Source organism: Parasteatoda tepidariorum, chromosome 9, assembly GCF_982258835.1.
Source record: "Parasteatoda tepidariorum strain Cologne lab strain chromosome 9, Ptep-v5.0, whole genome shotgun sequence".
Lineage (NCBI taxonomy): Eukaryota > Metazoa > Arthropoda > Arachnida > Araneae > Theridiidae > Parasteatoda > Parasteatoda tepidariorum.
The window spans coordinates 2,806,399-2,825,063 of record NC_141763.1 but is presented as its reverse complement, the minus strand read 5'-3'; the positions used below and the strand labels follow the sequence as shown (position 1 = coordinate 2,825,063).

General features: G+C 28.4%; 1 protein-coding gene across 6 annotated transcripts in view; it reads left to right on the top strand.

The window, feature by feature from the left end:
• Positions 1–14,509, top strand: part of LOC147803251 (calcium-dependent secretion activator 1-like) — a 40,184-nt gene extending 25,675 nt beyond the window's left edge. For 5 of the 6 annotated variants that reach the window (XR_015428963.1, XR_015428962.1, XR_015428959.1 and 2 more), the window contains 6 exons: positions 862–972; positions 4,129–4,257; positions 5,129–5,207; positions 5,292–5,342; positions 8,369–8,517; positions 14,209–14,509. The gene's annotated coding sequence lies outside the window, so the exon portion shown is untranslated. The remainder of the gene's footprint in view (positions 1–861; positions 973–4,128; positions 4,258–5,128; positions 5,208–5,291; positions 5,343–8,368; positions 8,518–14,208) is intronic. The other variant, XM_087150678.1, reaches the window with a different exon arrangement.
• The last annotated feature ends 4,156 nt before the right edge of the window (positions 14,510–18,665 follow it).

Sequence of the window (18,665 nt, the reverse complement as noted above, 5' to 3'; positions counted from 1 at the left end):
GATATGACACAGAAGACTGCAAAAGAATGCATTACACATTTTTAATTCTTAATAATGAAGAGTAACATAAATTCCACCATCCTTTTCACCGTAGAATACGTTGTGGGATTTATTTATAGACTATGTCAACCGTCATCTATCTAAAGGTACCTCATGATAGAGTCAAGTTAACATGTCTTATATAATAGTGAATTGGTATTTAATATTTATAGTGGTAGTTATGCCACAACGTCTAATTTAAGAAATTATGGTTCTTTTGTACTTTCATATGGAATTCAATATGCTCTATGTTCATTTGCTCTAATGTCAAAAAAATAGGTGGACTTCCATGAAACTTTTGCTATCCATTGAATTTTTGCCCATGAAAAAAAATTTTTTTTGAAAGAGCAAAAATATTTAACTCCTGTTTTTGACGTGGTTTTCTTACAAAAAATTAAACAAAAATTTCATGTTATATTGGAATGAATAGTTCAACATTTATCAAAAGTAAGATTAACTTTCATATTGAAAATATACCAAAATGTTGCATATATATGAAAACATCTGCTATTTTTGTTGTTTTTGAAAATATTATGATTTTTACTACTACTGAGTGCTTTCATATTTTCATTATTTTAAAACCAAATGTTTAAAAGCGCAAAAATATTTAACACCTGTATTTGATGTGATTTTCTTATAAAAAATTAAACAAAAATTTCATATTATATTGGAATCAACAGTTCAATTCAGATTTTCTAACTCAGGTTAACATAACATTGTGTCTATTAAATAGATGTATTGGTCGCAGTAATGACTGTATTTAATAATTATAGCCTTAATTCACTTACTGGTGTTTTCTAATCTTGTATTGTATATTTTTAGGAGGTGTTTTATAGGACATCAATTTCTGCAGAATCTTTCACTTTGTTTTTGAAAGAGAATTCCCTTTGTTGATGACATTGAAGCAAACTTTGGTTAAGTGAAGCTGATTATGTGAGTGCTCCATAGATTGTATGTATCTTTTTTGAAACTGCTAATAATATAATTAAAAATTTTGAGAAATAGTGATCAAAGCTCTTATGTATCTTTCAGTTCACAAATTTTTGAGAACAATAACCCCCAAAATAATTCTCTTCTGAAAGCCAATCACTCTGTTTTTATGGTTACATTTGCTTAAATTTCAATGGAGTGCCCATTAGCTTTTCCAAACTTTCTTCTACTCAATTTTTGCTTTAACAATTACTACTCAATTAACAATTACTAATGCTCTACTCAATTTTAACTTTACTCATTTAGAAAGTAATGTAAGAATTTCAATACCCAAAGGCTCTATGATTGAGGAGTTTTTTTAATGTTATATGTTCATTAAAGAAACCATTTCATAGAAACGTTCTTGAAAAATTCTTGTTTCTAAATCAATTTGTTTCTTGTTAAAAAAAAATCTGCGACTGAAAGTCATGTGACATTTGATTTATTTGCAGTACTCCACTCCCTAATTTTAGAATTACTTGTTTCTGTTGAATTTTTTTTTCTGCGTTATTTAATTTAGTTAAGGAAAATCTCTGAGCAGTATAATAAGGAGTTTTTAAAGTCACATATTCATTTGTCTGATGATATGCGTTACATTTTTCTTCCTTTTAAAAAACATCAAATTGGTCTTAGAGTTATTAAATTTAGTTTAATCATTATTTTCTTAAGAAAAACTTATCTTGATCATAAAAAATCATGTCATATCAAATCATATCACAATCAGAACTTATCATAAAACTAATCACATAAAAATTATAATTTCTTGCAGCCATGTACTCTTTTGTCTGAAGACTAAATAATCTTTGCCTTTTTTTAAAAAAAATTTCAAAATATTTAACGAACAACTAATCTTAATATTTACTTCATTTATTCATTTCTTTTTTTGGGGGGAGGAGGGTTTCTCAATTAAACTCATTTATGTAATTTTGAAAAGTTAGCTGAAAATTCCTTTTTTCCATTTTCGGAAGTTATCATAACTATACGGTCTACCTTCAATATGAATTTTCTTGAATTAGTTTAATCAGAAAACTGAATCATTTATATTTATTTAAATGTAGAGAGATTTTTAACTTATCAAATAGAAGGATTTTTTTGTTCTGACCTCCCATCACCATAACATTGCATTAGTCACATGTCAGCTGATAACAGAAGGAAACTCATTTTATTTGTATCAATCTATCTTCTTTGTAATTTCTATATATATTTAAAAATAACTCATCTTTTCATGTAACTTATTTATAACCAGAGTGAGTCTTATTCCTTCAATTTATGAATTATACAATGATCTTTGCATTCAGATTGTTTTCAAATTACTTATCATGATTTTTATTCTAGCAAATTTAGGAATTTTACATTCTGACATGAAGACACATTGCATTTCATTTTGACATGAATTATAAATAGCACACATCATGTTTGAGAATTTATAAATCAGTGATTTAGCTGATTATAGAAAACCATAATGAAGATTAAATAGGTTTTAAATGAAATCTTTAGCAATGTACTGAGTGTCTGTTGCTACTATTGCCAACTGGCAGGGGGGTTAAATTACAGAGTATGTAATATAATTTGAATCAAGATAACTGATTTTTTGTTATAATCAGGCATCTCCTGTTGTAAATGTTTTTATTAGCCTCAATGTGAAAATAAATAAAATCCTTTTTTTTTTAAATATTTTCCTTCATTTAAAAAAGTAATCAGATTTAGTTTGTTAATATATACACACTACCCTAAAATAATGGTAGAGACACTTTCAGTTTTTGACATTTTTTAAAATTTCTCAATAAATGCTTAGAAAACTATTTATTAACTTTAGAGATGTTTAATTTGTGTGATTTTTCTTACTTAGCAATGAAGGTTAATGTTTTCAGAGATTTGAGGGACTGACAATAAATTACAAAAGAAAACAAGTATTTTTAAACATCCTATGACAGATAATCAAGAACTAAGCTTATAACTTGTATCAATTACTTTGATTGGTATTTTACTTTGAAATAGCAACACAAAATTTCCTAAACTTAGGCTAAATATTTCTGGAAATATGGACAATTTTATAAAAAATGTATCTTTTTGTTTTACGTTATTAACTTTAAGATTATTCTATAAAATTAGGCAAATTTTTTGGAACATTTTAAAATTTATTACAAAATTATAGTTTTAAAATTTGAAATAAATTTGATGAAAACTGCATAAAATATGAGTTTATAAAGTAATTTTTTTATACTGTAATTTTGTAAGGAATTATATTTAGCTACTAATGAAAAGAGTATTTCAATATCTCAAAAATTTAAAACGTTTCAACCAATTTTCTAAGTAATTTTTGTACTTTTTTAAAAAAATTACAAAACCATTAGGAGTTTTCACAAATTTCATTTTGAAGCCGCAGCTGTTTTTGCCGGTGACATTTTTAATAAATCTTGTTTCATAATACAAAATGAAACTTGTAGAAAAACCCTTATCGTTTTGAGCTTACTTTTAAAGAGTACAAAAACTACTTAGAAAATTGCCTGAAATTTTTTAAATTTTTAAGATACTCAAATCAGAATATTTTTATTAGTTGCCAAATACAATTCACTACAAAATTCTGAAATTTTTTTTTTAAACTTTTCTCTGCATGCGCAGTATTAAAGAACTACTTTAAATACTCATATCTTAAGCAGTTTTTATGGAAGTTTTTTAAAATATTAAATCAATAGTTTTGTAAATAATCTGAAATATCTCTAAAAATTTTGTTTACTTGTGTAGAATATTTAAGTTACAGCAAAAAAACATGGGACAAGGAAAAAAGTTTTTTATAATCTCCATAAATATTTAGCATAATATAAATAATGATAATCAAAATAATCAATACAAATTAAAAGCTTCTTAACTGATTTCCTGGCATAGGGTGATCAAAAATACTACTTTTCTTTTTGTAATTTATTGTTGGTGTCTCAAACTTCTGAAAGCTCTAAATTTTATTGCTAAGTATAAAAAATTTAATGAGCTAAAGAACCCTGAAGTTACTAAATAATGCTCTAAGTATTTCTCGAGAAATTTTAAAAAAATGCCAAAAATTGAAAGTGAAAAAACTAAAAACTCTTCCATTACTGTAGGGTTGTTTATATATATTTGTTTCAGAGTCATGACACAATGAATGATTATATGGTGTCTTTGGCATCTAGAGGTGTGATGTTCAATTTATTCTCTGTGAATAATAGGAGGTGTAGAGGACTGCACAAACCTCAGTTTTATGAAAGTTTTTCTAAGGTATAAATGAAGATTCTTTGCCCAAATTAATATTATGTAATTTTACATCTGCTTTAATTTTTTTGTTTCTTATTAATTTATTTATTATTATTTTTTTTTTTACCTTCCAGCAAAGGCGATTGCAAAAATCTCTGTAACATGCTTATAGAGGCTAAACTTTATTTTGATAGATACCCCCCCCCCTTTTTTTTCCTTCCAGGAATGAAAAATTATAAACCCAAAAGCTGTCCCTCTTAATAAAAAATATCTGAACTTCACTGTACTTATGTGAGTGGTTGAAGGTTAATTGTCGTTTTGTAATATGAATTTTGTTATTTTTGTTTTCATAATATTACAATCAATGCTTCCTTGCTTGAAAATATTCATTAAATTCTATGAAAATAGTTTTTTTTTTCTTGGAAAAAAAATTATTGTTTTATTTTTTCTACTACTAAAACAGATACTTTGTCATACTGCCTCAATTCAAAAGGAACCAAAGATCATTTCAAAAGCTACTAAATCTTCAGGACATTATAGTTGGTATAAAATTTGTATGGGCATAAATAACATCATTTTTTTAATAAAGTTTCATTATGCGCAAAATCTTTTAAAATATTCTTACTATATCTTTAAATTCTCAGGGAAAATATTTCTGGAGTTAATTTTCATTATAAGGAAGCATTGATCTTTCTGGAAAGCTTTAAATTTTTTAGACTTGTGAATTTTATGCTAGATTCCTAGATCCAGCTAAAATATTCAAAATTTACATTTATTTGTTTTTAAAATGGGTATTTATGGTTATGAATTGTTGGTAACTTTTTAATTTGTATTTTATTAGACAACTTGGATTTTTTGCAGCTTATGAATTAAGTGTTTTATATATTCTTTTCAGGTTCTTCTCTTAGTAAGAGACAACTACAAGTTGACTTAGTTCCTTATCTTTCAAAATTCCAATTGAAAGATTTAAACTGGTATTAACACTTTAATATTATTGTATTTGAAGAAGAAAAAATTATAGATAAAAAAAATTGATTTAATTTCTTTTTTAAACTTAGGTAGCACTAACGAAAGAATTAGGAAATATGAAAATAAAAAAAGTTTTTTAGGTAATTAATTATAATTTTATGTTCTAATTTTTTAATTTTAATCCTTGTAGTGATACAATCTACTAATTAAGCTATATTAAGTCAATTATTCTTTGAAACAATTAAATTCTCTTCAATTTGGTTTTTATTGTTATTTATTTTGTTTTAAAACATATCAATTATATTTTAACAAAAATGTAAAATATGTTTTGAAAAATATGCATTACTAGTTATTTTTACGTCTAAAAATATTTAGACTTGTCTTAAAGGTGAACACATATGATTGCTATTACTTTGTACTTGCATATTTACTATCTTTCTTTTATTCTCTAATGTAGTATATTTGCCTGTAAAATATTGTCTTTTTTGCGGAATTTTGTTTTTAGTTACTTTTTCTTGGTAACTAAACAGTACGGTAATATAATACGTGGTCCAATTTGAATACAGGGTGTTTATAAAGTCCCGGACCCATTTTGATGTTTAATAACTCATAAAATAATAAAGATAGATTAAAATTAATAACATAAATGGTTAGATAGACTCAAAAAGTTTCCACCCTTGTCAATGAACTTCCACGTGTGCCCTCTTCTTTTTTAGAGGTTTACAACAGATATGGTAGGAAGGATAGAAGATGGTGCTGATTTTCTGAAGTGCATAATGTTCTCCGACGAAGCATCCTTTCATGTTTCTGGCATTGTTAATTGCCTTAATGTACGCATATGGGGATCTGAAAACCCCATGAGTACCATGAGACACAAAGGGACACCCCAAAGGTTAATGTGTGGTGTGGACTAATGCACGACCGAGTCATTGGGCCTTTCTTTTTTATAGAAAAGACGGCCTCATTAGTCATATACTTAGACATGTTGGAAAATTTCGTATTTCCACAACTAGAAGAGCTTCAGCCACATGTCTTTTTGCAACAAGATGGTGCACCACCTCATTGGGGTATCATCGTTCGTTGTTCTTTGAATGACCATTTTCCAGGAAGATGGATTGGGCGAGGAGATCCAATTCCTTGGCCACCCAGATCACCTGATATAACGCCGCTGGTTTTATGTTTACAGGAGAATCGTGTCGAACATTGATGACCTAAAAGCCAGAGTTACAACCGCAATAGCTTCTGTGGATGCCGACATACTTGCCGCTAACCTGATGTGAAATTGACTATCGACTTGATATTCTCCGTGCGACGAAGGGGCACACATGGAAGTTCATTGACAAGGGTCATGAAACTTTTTGAATCTATCTAACCATTTATGTTATTAATTTTAATCTATCTTTATTATTTTATGAATTATTAAACATTAAAATGGGTCCGGAACTTTATAAACACCTTGTATTATGGACAATATTGTTATACATAATATTGACTACGAATTTCTTCATTTTAAGGCTATTACATATATACATACATTGTAACCTATAGGGCGACATTGTGGGCCCCCTATTAGGCTTATAATTATTTCCTCTTGTAGGGTTCACTAGTTTCTGGTACTGACTTCGAATTTCTTCATTTTAACGCTTTTCAAAACATTATTATATATAAAATGTTATAAATTTATTTATAACATTCAGTTATGCTTTATTCTGTACCCATTATTTACAATACGTACTCATTACATGACCCAGCTATACTAAAGCACCTTGCTTAGTTTTACTGTCCTTTAACAGCTTGGGCGGCCCTTTACACACAATCTCACCATTCAATCAAACGATTGGTAGTGTATTGGTAATGGGGTCGAATCCCATTGTAACCATCTTTGAGATGACGTTATTTAATTTATGTTATCTATTTTTCAACTAAAGCTTTTAAGCCATGACATGCAGCCAACAATAAATAACTTAATTTAACGGCAGTAGTTGGAATGAAACATTATTTTAGGCCTAGTCAGATAACGTGAACAGTTATTGAGTTGGTACTTTTCTGTCTAACCTGTCACATTATACCAACGAGAGGATAGTTTTTACCTACACCTTGTTGTGTGAATGCGATGAGGTTAGTTTGACGCTAAGATGGAATTAACGAACCTGGCCTGTCTCACAGCGATGTCCTTAGAAAATACGTCACCGGAGTACTTACATACACCTGTGCTCAAAAGACTAGTGAGTCTTTGTCAAATTTCAAGAACAGATTGTACAAGCTACAGAAGTTGATCGAAATAATATAAGAGATCAGGAGAGGCTTCCTTAAATCAAATATCTTCAGTGATCAAGGGGAAACGAACCAGCTACCAATTTTGTTGCATTTCAAATTTCACCCACCCCGGGCTCGTCTTAGAAAGGTTTAGGAATCCTATATTGTAAGACATTTTTATGATTTAAAAAAGTTCTTAAATGTGGGATAGAATAAAGCACATTATATTGAGGTACCACAATATTTTTCCAGTGTTGGGATTTTGGACTTCCTAAACTTATTTTGGACAGGACACGTGGATTTTACTGCCCTAAACTGACTAAAACTGTCTTAAAGTGTCCAAAACCTTGAACATTGGTAAAAGGTAATTTAATACTATATGCGTAACAATTGTAGGCATAATAATTGTATAGATTAATAAATATTTGATACTTTTTACACAATTTGCTTTAACTTGTTAAATTAGAATGATATAATAGGAAAAGATTTATAATTTGTGAATCTCCACAATTCAATGAACAACAAAAGTGAATACTTTTAAATATGACTAAATATGCTTTTAATACTGTTAAATAATGTTTTTGCATAAGGATAAATAATACAGTATTAAAAATATTAATAAACTTTTTTTAATAAAACAAAAACTTTGGCTTCATTTTTCCTGTGCAAAAAGTAACTTTATTTTCCACAATACTTATTTTTAATTGCGACATAATTTGAATGAAAGGATTTTTTTCGGGTTAAAAAAGTTTTGAGCAAGCAGATTTTAGACAGGACAGTTTAAACCGTGGTTTAATCCATTTTGTCCTAAACCTTGCCAACTCAGTATTTTTCTCTAATTTTAGTAATTTTATTCTATGACATGTTATACAGAGTTTTTTTTTTTTTTTTTAAATGTTTATTATTTTAGAAAAGGAAGGACATGCTGAGGAAAAAGTAAAAGTTCCTCCCCGAGTGTTCACCTGTCATTTTCGAACCATAAATGTTACCCGTGATAATGATTACATCCAGATTGTTTTGAAAATCACCAGAGGGAAATCTATATTCCTCACTCATGAGGTAATATTATTATTATTATTATTTGCAGCATTGATACAATTTAATTAGCTCTTGTAATATCTCATTCATGCGTAAAAAGTGTTTTTCAAAGGAAAAAAAATACTCTAATACAGGGTTTGGTTCCCATGGTCCTTAAAAACTGCTTAATTTTTATTTTAGAAAATATGATCCCTTAAAAGTACTTACAGGGTATCCGCGCACCTGGAAAGTCTGAATTTCGGTATTTAACAAAATATGTCATGATTTTAAATATTTTTTTATAAAAAAATCATGGATTTAGGTCGCCGAAAATTTTATTTTTAAAATGGAATTCCCCCCCCCCCCCCAATTTCATGGTGTTCCGAATATCTGAATTTGTAACAAAATCCCCAGAGTCATATTTTATTAAAATGTAAAAAGTTTTTATCATGTTCTTTAAATATTATGGTGTTCTTTCAAAAAATGAAAGGAAAAACATAATTTCTGGAGCGAAGTATCTTTTAAACTTCTGTGATTTCAGAATTATTATAATTTTTTATTTTATTAATTTAAAATTCTAGTTTGAGCAAGCCAGTCATTGGCAAATTTTTTTTTTAATTCCGAAATGAAAACAGAAAAATCAGGAGTATTTCTTTCCTTTATGATGAGCGAGAAAAGTATCTTTAGAATATAATTCTGCAAAAGAAAAAAAAATTGCTCAGCTATTATTTTTTCAGCTATTTTATTGCTTCAACACTTTCTTTACTCCATTTTTTGTTAATTTAAAATCAATAAATATGAAGATACAGAATATAACAGTTTTGGTTATACCTATCATTTTAATTAATGTTATTATAATGCTTTTTTAAATTTATTGTTGCGTTTTTGTCGGAGAAAATAGTAGTTTCATTAAGTCATGAAAAGTTCTTGGAATTAGTCATGAAAAGTCATGAATTTGAAAATCTAAAGTATAGCAGATACCCTGTACTTAATTTTGGTACAAAGTTTTTAAAAGTCCTTAATTTTTCTGCATCACTATTACTTGATAGGAACAATTTTTTCAGTCTTACAAAAATATATTTTTTTTTTTAAAAAAAGTCATTCTTTTATCACCTAGAATGAGACCATGCATTGAGGGTAGAACATTTTAGAAAGACAAATTTTTTGTCATTGCTTAATATTTAGCATGATTGGCCCACAACTGAATATGTGATGCGTGCCCAGCAGCGAAATATAGAAACTTGTGTTAATAATTATTTCAATGTTTTTCTCAAATTTCTTTATTTGCCCTTTTTTTTAAATGAAAAAAAATTGCGAATCTTGATTTCTGCCCTTAATTTTACAATTCAATTTCAATAAAATGATTAAGAATGGAATATGGTTTAGTTTCACAGATGTTGTTAACATTTAACTATCTGAAAATATTTTTTTAAGAAAACACAACTCGGGTTTGCAGAAATTACCTGACCCTACTTTGGCGAACCCTGTTAATTAATGCAATTATATCAGTACATGCGTTATAATAAAATTGTTTTTTATTTGTTGATGTTTTTAAGAACTGTCACTGGTGGTATATTCGATGATAAACAATCATACTATTTTAAAGTCCTTAATTTTTCGAAAAAGTCCTTAATTTTTTCAACAAAAAAATTTGCTACTCATTTATCTGAAGACTACTCTCTGCAACAAATTGCTATCAATTATACTTATTTTTTATTATTTGATTGAGTATTTGCTGAAAAAGTTTTTTAATTATTGGCTATTGTGAGTTCATTTCTCATACTTTTATTACGAAATAATATATAATATAAAAAAGTAGTTATAGTAAACTAATAAATTAATGTAGTTTTTCTGACCACTGGTGTGGATAATTTTTATGAATAAGTCAACCTAGCATTTAAATTTCAATTAAATACTGAGTATTGTAGTTTAAACTATCTGTTTCAATGCTGTACAGAGATAAATTGTTAATTATAAATTATTTTTTGTAATATATTGAGCTAATTATAATAGATTTAGTTACTGAATAAATTAAGAAAACTGTCTTAAGATGCATAATAACTCCTTTTAGAAATTTTGTTTAATAACTTGGTATACATCAATGATTTTTGGGTCATTCACTACAAATAAGCTATTTTGCTATTTTCAGGTAGTGATAGCTAAAAAAAATTGTGTCTAAAATTTCTAATTTTTTTGTAGTAAGATATGACAGAAGGTTCAAAAACAAGAAAAAAACATGGCTGTCACTCTTTAATATTTAAAAAATATTATTTTTAAAGTGTAGGAATGATAATTTTTGTTTATGATAAGCTATTAAAAATAATTTTAATGAATGTATTTAATTATATGACAATCCTTTGCTTTAAAAAGTATTAAAAAAGAACAAAAATATCTTTCTTAACTAGTCATTAGAAACATAAAATCAATCCCTCACAAGTGTTATTTTTTTCTTTGTAAAGGAATGATAATAGTTAGGGAATGAGAAAATAGTGTTGTTTATACCCACAAATCGAATGAAATAGCAGTGTCTATTCTTAAACCATCCCATTAAAGGAAATTAAAACTTTCTTAAATACATTTTTAGAAAATAAATTACCTTCATAAATTTAAATGAAGGAATAAAAATGTTATCTTAACATCTGTCCAATTTGCTCATTCAGTTTCTTTTTACATACTGTAGCCCAAATTAAATGAAATTTCTTTTGCAGTTTTCTCAGAAACATTTCAAATCACTATGAGTGTAGGAATCATGAGTTTTGAACTATTTTGCCAAATAAAAATCCATTTTTTCTTCTTCTTCATCAGCGCAACAGCCCCTTGCGAGCCTTGGCTACCTCAAGGGCTGACAAATGCCAGCGCCTCCTATCCAGAGCAACTCCCTTCCAATTTCTTTTCTTAAGGGTTTTCAAATAATTTTCGATGTCCTTGAGCCATCTAGTAGGGGGTCTGCCCCTGGGGCGTGATCCCTCAGGATTCTCAAGGTGACGATTCTCATGGCGTTATTTTCAGAACTTCTCTATTGATGGCCCAGCCATCTCAGCCTATTAATACAGATTATTTGTGAAATTTGGGGCTGCTTATAGAGTCGGAAGAGCTCGAAGTTATTGCCCTTTCTTGAATTGCACCAAAGATGGCTCTCAGGACTTTTCTTTCAAAGGTATCTAGTGTCCGCTGTATATCTGAGTTTAGGGTCCAAGTTTCCATAAAGTAGCACAGGAAGTATGAGTGTCTTATAGAGTTTTAACTTTGTTTTTCGGCTGAGAAGATTATATCTTAGCTATCCTCGATCCAAAGAAGCGCTTATTAGCCATTTTGATTCTATTGTCGATTTCTGCTTTAAGTATGTTTGGATCGTTAACATCGGTGCCATGGTATTTGAATTCGTTAACCCTTTCAAAGGTATAACCATTAATATATAAAGGGCACTGTAATTTACAGTTAAGGACGAAAATTCCACAAATTTTGTCTTATCTTCGTTAATAGAAAGGCCCATCTTTGTGGCAGCAGCTACGAGAGCTCGGAAAGCCTCTTTGACATCCCTTTCTGACCTTCCAGAAAATCCTTCTGAAAATTCATTGGCGGACCAAAAAAATTACATAATGCATAGGTAGAATGCTACAAGCGTTGATTTTAAGGATAAAAATTGAAAAGAAAAGTATATGTATTTGTAAGATGCTAAGAGTTGCATGCGAGGAAATGAGATTTTATAGATTTCAAAATTAATGAAAAATATTAAATTCAAGTAATACTTCCATAGCTGTCAACTCTACTGGATTTTGCCAGTTTCTCCTGGTCTACTGGTATAATAAGAATTTTTCTGAATTTTGTGCATTTTTGAAAATTTCCTAAAATTGAGAAGGTATTTGAAAAAAAATCCCTGGTGAAATAAATTTTTTACTCAGTTTATTGCTTGCTTGACTATTTAAATAAGTATTACTAATACATAATGAAGCAAGCCTCACTTTTAGAAATCAGTTTAAAGCTTTTCTTTGTTCTGAAATTTTCAGATTATTTTTATACAGAACTCCCTTTTTAAATTACAAAATATTTTAATCATCAATAATGTCTACTACTATTTAAAATTATATGTTACCATAATAAAAAAACATTTCAAATTCATCTATTGTCAACCATTTATAGTTATATTGTCAACCAATATTGCAGACCATTTATAGTTTTTAGTGTAATCAAATTTTTGTATTTTGATGACGATAAAGATCCCTAAAATTCCCTATATGTAAAATATTTTGTATACTATGCAACAGTTATGAAATTTATATTATTCCGTAAAATCAACTGGATTGTTTTCCAATCCATGTTGGCAGCTATGTACTTCAGACTTAGGGGATAATCTAAAAAGGACCATCTTCAAACAATATGGAACTACATTCATTTATCTATAGTTAAAACTGAAGTACGTCATTTTAGTCTATTTGTGTGCAGAGGATTACACTTTTCTCAAAAATGCTATACTACTACATTACGTAACATGATTCTTGTACACAAGTTAATTTTTTATATAGGGATATTAAAGACGAAGCCACTCAGTATGTTGTTTCTTCATTTAGTCATTTTTCTAACTATATTTTGGGACTCAAATGCTGATAACTCATTAGTTGCTCTGTTAGATCTAATATCTAATGTAGCATTATTTAAAATTCATTTTAATTTCAAAAATTTTATTTCACCAGTGAATTCAACTAAAGAAAAGACAATAAACCAGCAGAAAAAAAAATAATTTTAAATGTGTATTTTTTGTGAACTTTTTTTTTTTTCATTTGCTCACACTCTCCCTACATATCTTGTTCAAATTTTCAATTGTTTAATAAAAATATGTTTTATTCATCCACTCAAATTCAAATACATTTCTTAAAACTTATATCGGATGACACTCGATGTTAATATATATATATATATATATATATATATATATATATATATATATATATATATATATATATATATATATATATATATATATATATATATATATATATATATATATTGTTTTATAGTAGTTGACTGCAAAATCCTGAGGTTTGGTGTCTCTAATCTTAAACATAAATGGCCCTTTAAATTCTTTTTCCTTAAATTTACAAAAATATTTGTTCTGATTCTTCAGATTAGCATTTGATTCTTAAATACTTTTTTTTTTTAAGTAAATGATGTTTTGAAATTTTTATCTTCAAAAAAAATTTATAATGATGTTATATAACACAATAGCCTTTACCTCTGCTTTAAAATTTCATTTAAAGAATAATTATTTTTCTCTTTTAAATATTTTTTCATTATTTCTTACACCTAAGCATGTTTTGTATAATATTATTAAACAAAAAAATTTTGATTTAATTTTCTTTATTATTGAATTCCTTTCTTCTGATTTATAATTTTGTAGTATATTTTTTCTCTATACCTTGTTAAAAGATTTGAAAGTTTAATGTAGGGAATACGTTTAAAATTCTAAAAAATTTGGAGAAACTTTTTGCTGTCAACCTCAAAATCTAAATAATTTTTTTTCTCTATTACATTTTTTTCTCTGCACCCTATTTAGAGAGTTAATATTTTTATACTGAGAATTTTAGTCAAAAAATTTCTTTTATAGTTAACTTCAAAGTCTTAAGTTAATTTCTTTTGAAAACTTCATTTCGATAAAATATGTAGTAATTCAATTTAAATTTTTTTTAAATATTTTACTTGTTTAAGAATATGATTTTATTTTTTAATATTGATTAGAGTGTGCAAGCAACGAAAGCAATGATAAAGATGCGATTGCACATTCAACTCCCCCTGGTGTTGGAGACGGAGGCGAAGCTTCTACCGCAAATGGGGCTTTCTCCCACCTGCCAAAAAGCCATTCAAAGTGCATTGAATTCTGGATTCTTTGAGGACTGTTGATGATATTTTGTTGTTCCTCGTTTCATCCTATAATCAGTAAAAGTACATTTTAAATAAACATTATTTTATTATCAGAAATGTAAATAATAATGCTTTTATCAATATGTTCTATTGTGTAAATAAACTATATCTCAATGTAGACTCTGTCTGTCTTATTTATAATTAGTTGTGTGTAAGTTTTCTGGGAAATAAATTCAGTGTTGCCACAGGACAACTAAAGTGCCGTTGAATTCAAGGTTGCAAAAAAACCACCTACCCGGTTAAGCCCGGGTGGCTTTTACTGGGTAAAACCCACCCTAAAGAGGGTTTTGATTAGTAAGAATATAAATAAAAAATAATCTTGTGTCAAAATAAGTTTCAAATGTGTGATGTATGTGAGTGCATATAACATTTTGTATTGGGATGTCAGAAAAAACTTCTTTCAGACTTTTGCATCAATTTATTTGTATTAATTATTAATTACCTATGTGTGAAGTCAATTCATAAAATTAAACTTAATTATTACTAGTAAAATAAGCTTTTTCGAAATAAGATACTTACATATTCTTACCCTGTCTTTTGAAAAAAAAAACAATAAAATATGAAAAGCCCTATAAAACCCACCTGTGTTGGGTTTTTCTGGAAAACCTGTGTATTTTGCAACCCTGGTTGAATTGCATGCCAACTGAAACCAGTATTGAATTTTCAATGTTTCAGCTATATCCTTGTATTTGGTATCATTTTAAAGAAAATTTGTTGTAATTTATAAATTCAAAAGTTGTTCTTTGGAGTTGTGCATGATTATAGTAAAATTTATCATAAATAGAGAGCATTTATGATTTTGATTTATTGTACCAAATAAAAACTCTATTTTAAAGAAGAATAAGTTATTAAAAATATTACGATTTTACAAATAGTTTGATTTATATTGTAAAATAAACTGTTCCTGAGTCTAATTATGCAGTGATTACCGTCAAAAAAAAAAATTTTCTTCTTATTCTTTTAAGTTTATTTTATTCATTACACAAAAAACTTTTTTAACTTAATATTTGGTTTTTACAATAAAGTCTATTAATACAATCATGTTATGTTATATTTTTGAAAATTTTTTTTAAAGTTTCTCGTGTAACAGAGAGGGCAAAACTCAATTACACAAAATTGATAGGTTGATAATTCAAAAGGAACTCTAAGAATGTAAACAAGTGCCAATGCATCTTGATTCAACTAGTTTAAACCAGTTTCTCCATTATAAGAGCACACTTTTTATACAAAGCTGTGCCGTTTTTATTTAATGGTGTGTTTAGTTTATAGTTAAAAGTTTTTTAAGTGAGTAATTAATATGGGGAAAACAGCAGCTGAAAGAATGACAGAATATAGAATGTTCCAAGTAAAAAAGATATTTGTATGAAGAAAGCTAAGGAATATAAAACGAAAATTTAAGAGAAAATTTAAAAAAATAAAAAGGCACTGATACAAGCAGAAGAAATTCAGGAAGGATATTCTCTTTATAATATTTCATAGGCATTGAAGAAAGCTATTATAAAAACAAACCGTGTATTACCTGTATCTCCAAAAAAACATTGTACTGTTCTATGCATACTCTGTAACCTTACTACCAAACAAAAGAAATAGCTTAGTAACAAAGTTTCTGATGAAACAAAAAAAAACTTGTAATAAATTTATTCGTCTGATAAACTTTCTTGCCAGACTTCTGGTAGAGCTGAGTGCATGATTATCAACGAAAATGGACAGAAAGTCCGCAAAGCCAAATGTGCACCTTGATGGAAGCATATCAAGTATCAAGGCAGATGCACCAAACTTAAAAATTGACGAAGTTTGGCTGTACTATGACCTATCCATATTTTATGCATAGGTAAACACCATATAAAATGCGTATGCGCTATTCACGAAAATGTGAATTTTCTATTAAAATCACAATTGTTTGCCTAACACTTGCATAAAATTACTAAATATAACGACTTGCAACAATCGCTCAATTGACTTTTTATTTTATAACCGTCGTTGAACAGCAGATCCAAATTTGAGTTAACGGTTCCCAATGTTTAGCTTCATAGCCTTGTAATTTTGAATCTATTCAAAAATACAAGGATACTCGTCGATCAGTACCCACAGAAGTATTGATTTGTTTTGGGAACTTGGAGGACTTTGGGACCCGACATATTTAATGTACACCAGTCACCATTTAAAACACTGGGATTCTTTTGATGTTGCTGTAGATACTTTTGCAAGTGTAAAATTGTAAGGAAAAAAATGAGTAATTAATTTTGTTGCCCAAATAACTGAAATTGAGAAAGAAACAAAGAATGCTTCTAGCTATTCTATTGTTATATACAGAACACTTTATTTACGTTAAAATATCGAAAAAAATATTATAAAATAATTTGAAAGTCAACCATCGCAGGGTTTCGTACCCAGAGCCTCCGGGACTACATATCTAACTTGCCCACAGCGCCACCAACTGTGCCACGCTTCACGTGTCAGTCCAGCGAATATTTAGATGAAAAACACCACCTCCGGTTTAGTCAACAAACTTATTTTGGCCCTTTGTGGGCCTACTAAACAGTCTATAAAAAATTCCATTGGTACAATAGCTTGTTGCATTAAACTCTAATTTCAATCCGAGTTTGAAATTTATAGGTTAATATTATAGGGAGTTAAGGGGTGTGATGTGTGCGTGCCTCCTGATATGACTTTTGTCCCTTTTTCAGCCATTATTCGCTCTTTAACAAAGAAAAATAATTCTTTTCACATATAGAACACTTTATTCACTAAAAATATTGAAAAAGAAGTTTAAAAAATAACATAAAATAAAATAAATGAATAAATAAAAAATATCCAAAATTTATTCGTTTATTAGCTATTTTTCGCTACTTTCCAAGGAAACAATAGTTATTATTATATACAGAACACTTGATTCTAGTTATAATACCTAAAAGTATTTTTAAAAAAATAATATAAAATAAATAAAAAAATTTAAAATCGACCATCACAGAGTTTCGAACCCCGGACCTCCGGGATTACACATCAACCTTGTACACAGCGCTACCAACTGCGCCACTCTTCACATGCCAGCCTCACGAATATTTAGCTAAATACACCTACTCCCGGTCAGTCAACAAAACTTATTTTGGGCCTACTAAATAGTCTATAAAAAATCCCATTGGTACAATAGCTTGTTGCATTAAACTCTAATTTCAGGCCGAGTTTGAAATTTATAGGTTAATATTATAGGGAGCTACGGGGTGTGATGTGTGCGTGCCTCCTGATATGAGTTTTGTCTCTTTTTCAGCCATTATTCGCTCTTTAACAAAGAAAAATAATTCTTTTCACATATTTTCACTTTATTCACTTAAAAATATTGAAAAAGAAGTTTAAAAAAATCACATAAAATAAAATAAATGAATAAATAAAAATTATCCAAAATTTATTCGTTTATTAGCTATTTTTCGCTATTTTCCAAAGAAAAAATAGTTATTTTTATATACAGAACACTTGATTCGCGTTATAATATCGAAAAGTATTTTTAAAAAATCAATATTATACAAATAAAAAAAAATTCAAATCGACCATTATAGGGTTTCGAACCCAGGACCTCCGGGACTACACATCAACCTAACACACAGCGCTGCCAACAGTGCCACGCTTCACATTCCAGCTTTGCGAATATTTAGCTTAATACACCTACTCCCGGTTAGTCAACAAAACTTATTTTTGCCCTTTGTGGGCCAACTAAATAGAAATAACTATTTTTCCTTCATGAAATATCGAATAATAGCTAATAAACAGATAAATTTTGATTATTTTTTATTTATTTAGTTATTTTATTTAATGTTATTTTTTTAACTTCTTTCTCAATATTTTTAAGTGAATAAAGTGTTTTATATATGAGTAGAAATATTTTTCTTTGTTAAAGAGCGAATAATGGATGAAAAAAAGACAAAAGTCGTATCAGGAGGCACGCAGACATTACACCCCGTTACTCCCTATAATATTTACCTATAAATTTCAAACTCGGCCTGAAATTAGAGTCTAATGTAACAAACAATTGTATTGAAGGAATTTTTTATAGACTAATTAGTGGGCCCACAATGTTTCAAAATATTATTTGTTGATTAACCGCGAAGAGGTGCTTAAAGCTAAATATACGCGGAGCAGGTAAGTGAATCGTGGTGCAGTTGGTAGCGCTATGGACAAGTATGATTTGTAGTCCCAGAAGTCCTGGGTTCGATACCCTGCAAGGGTCGACTTTAAATTTTTTTATTTATTTCATATTATGTTTTTTAATATACTTTTCG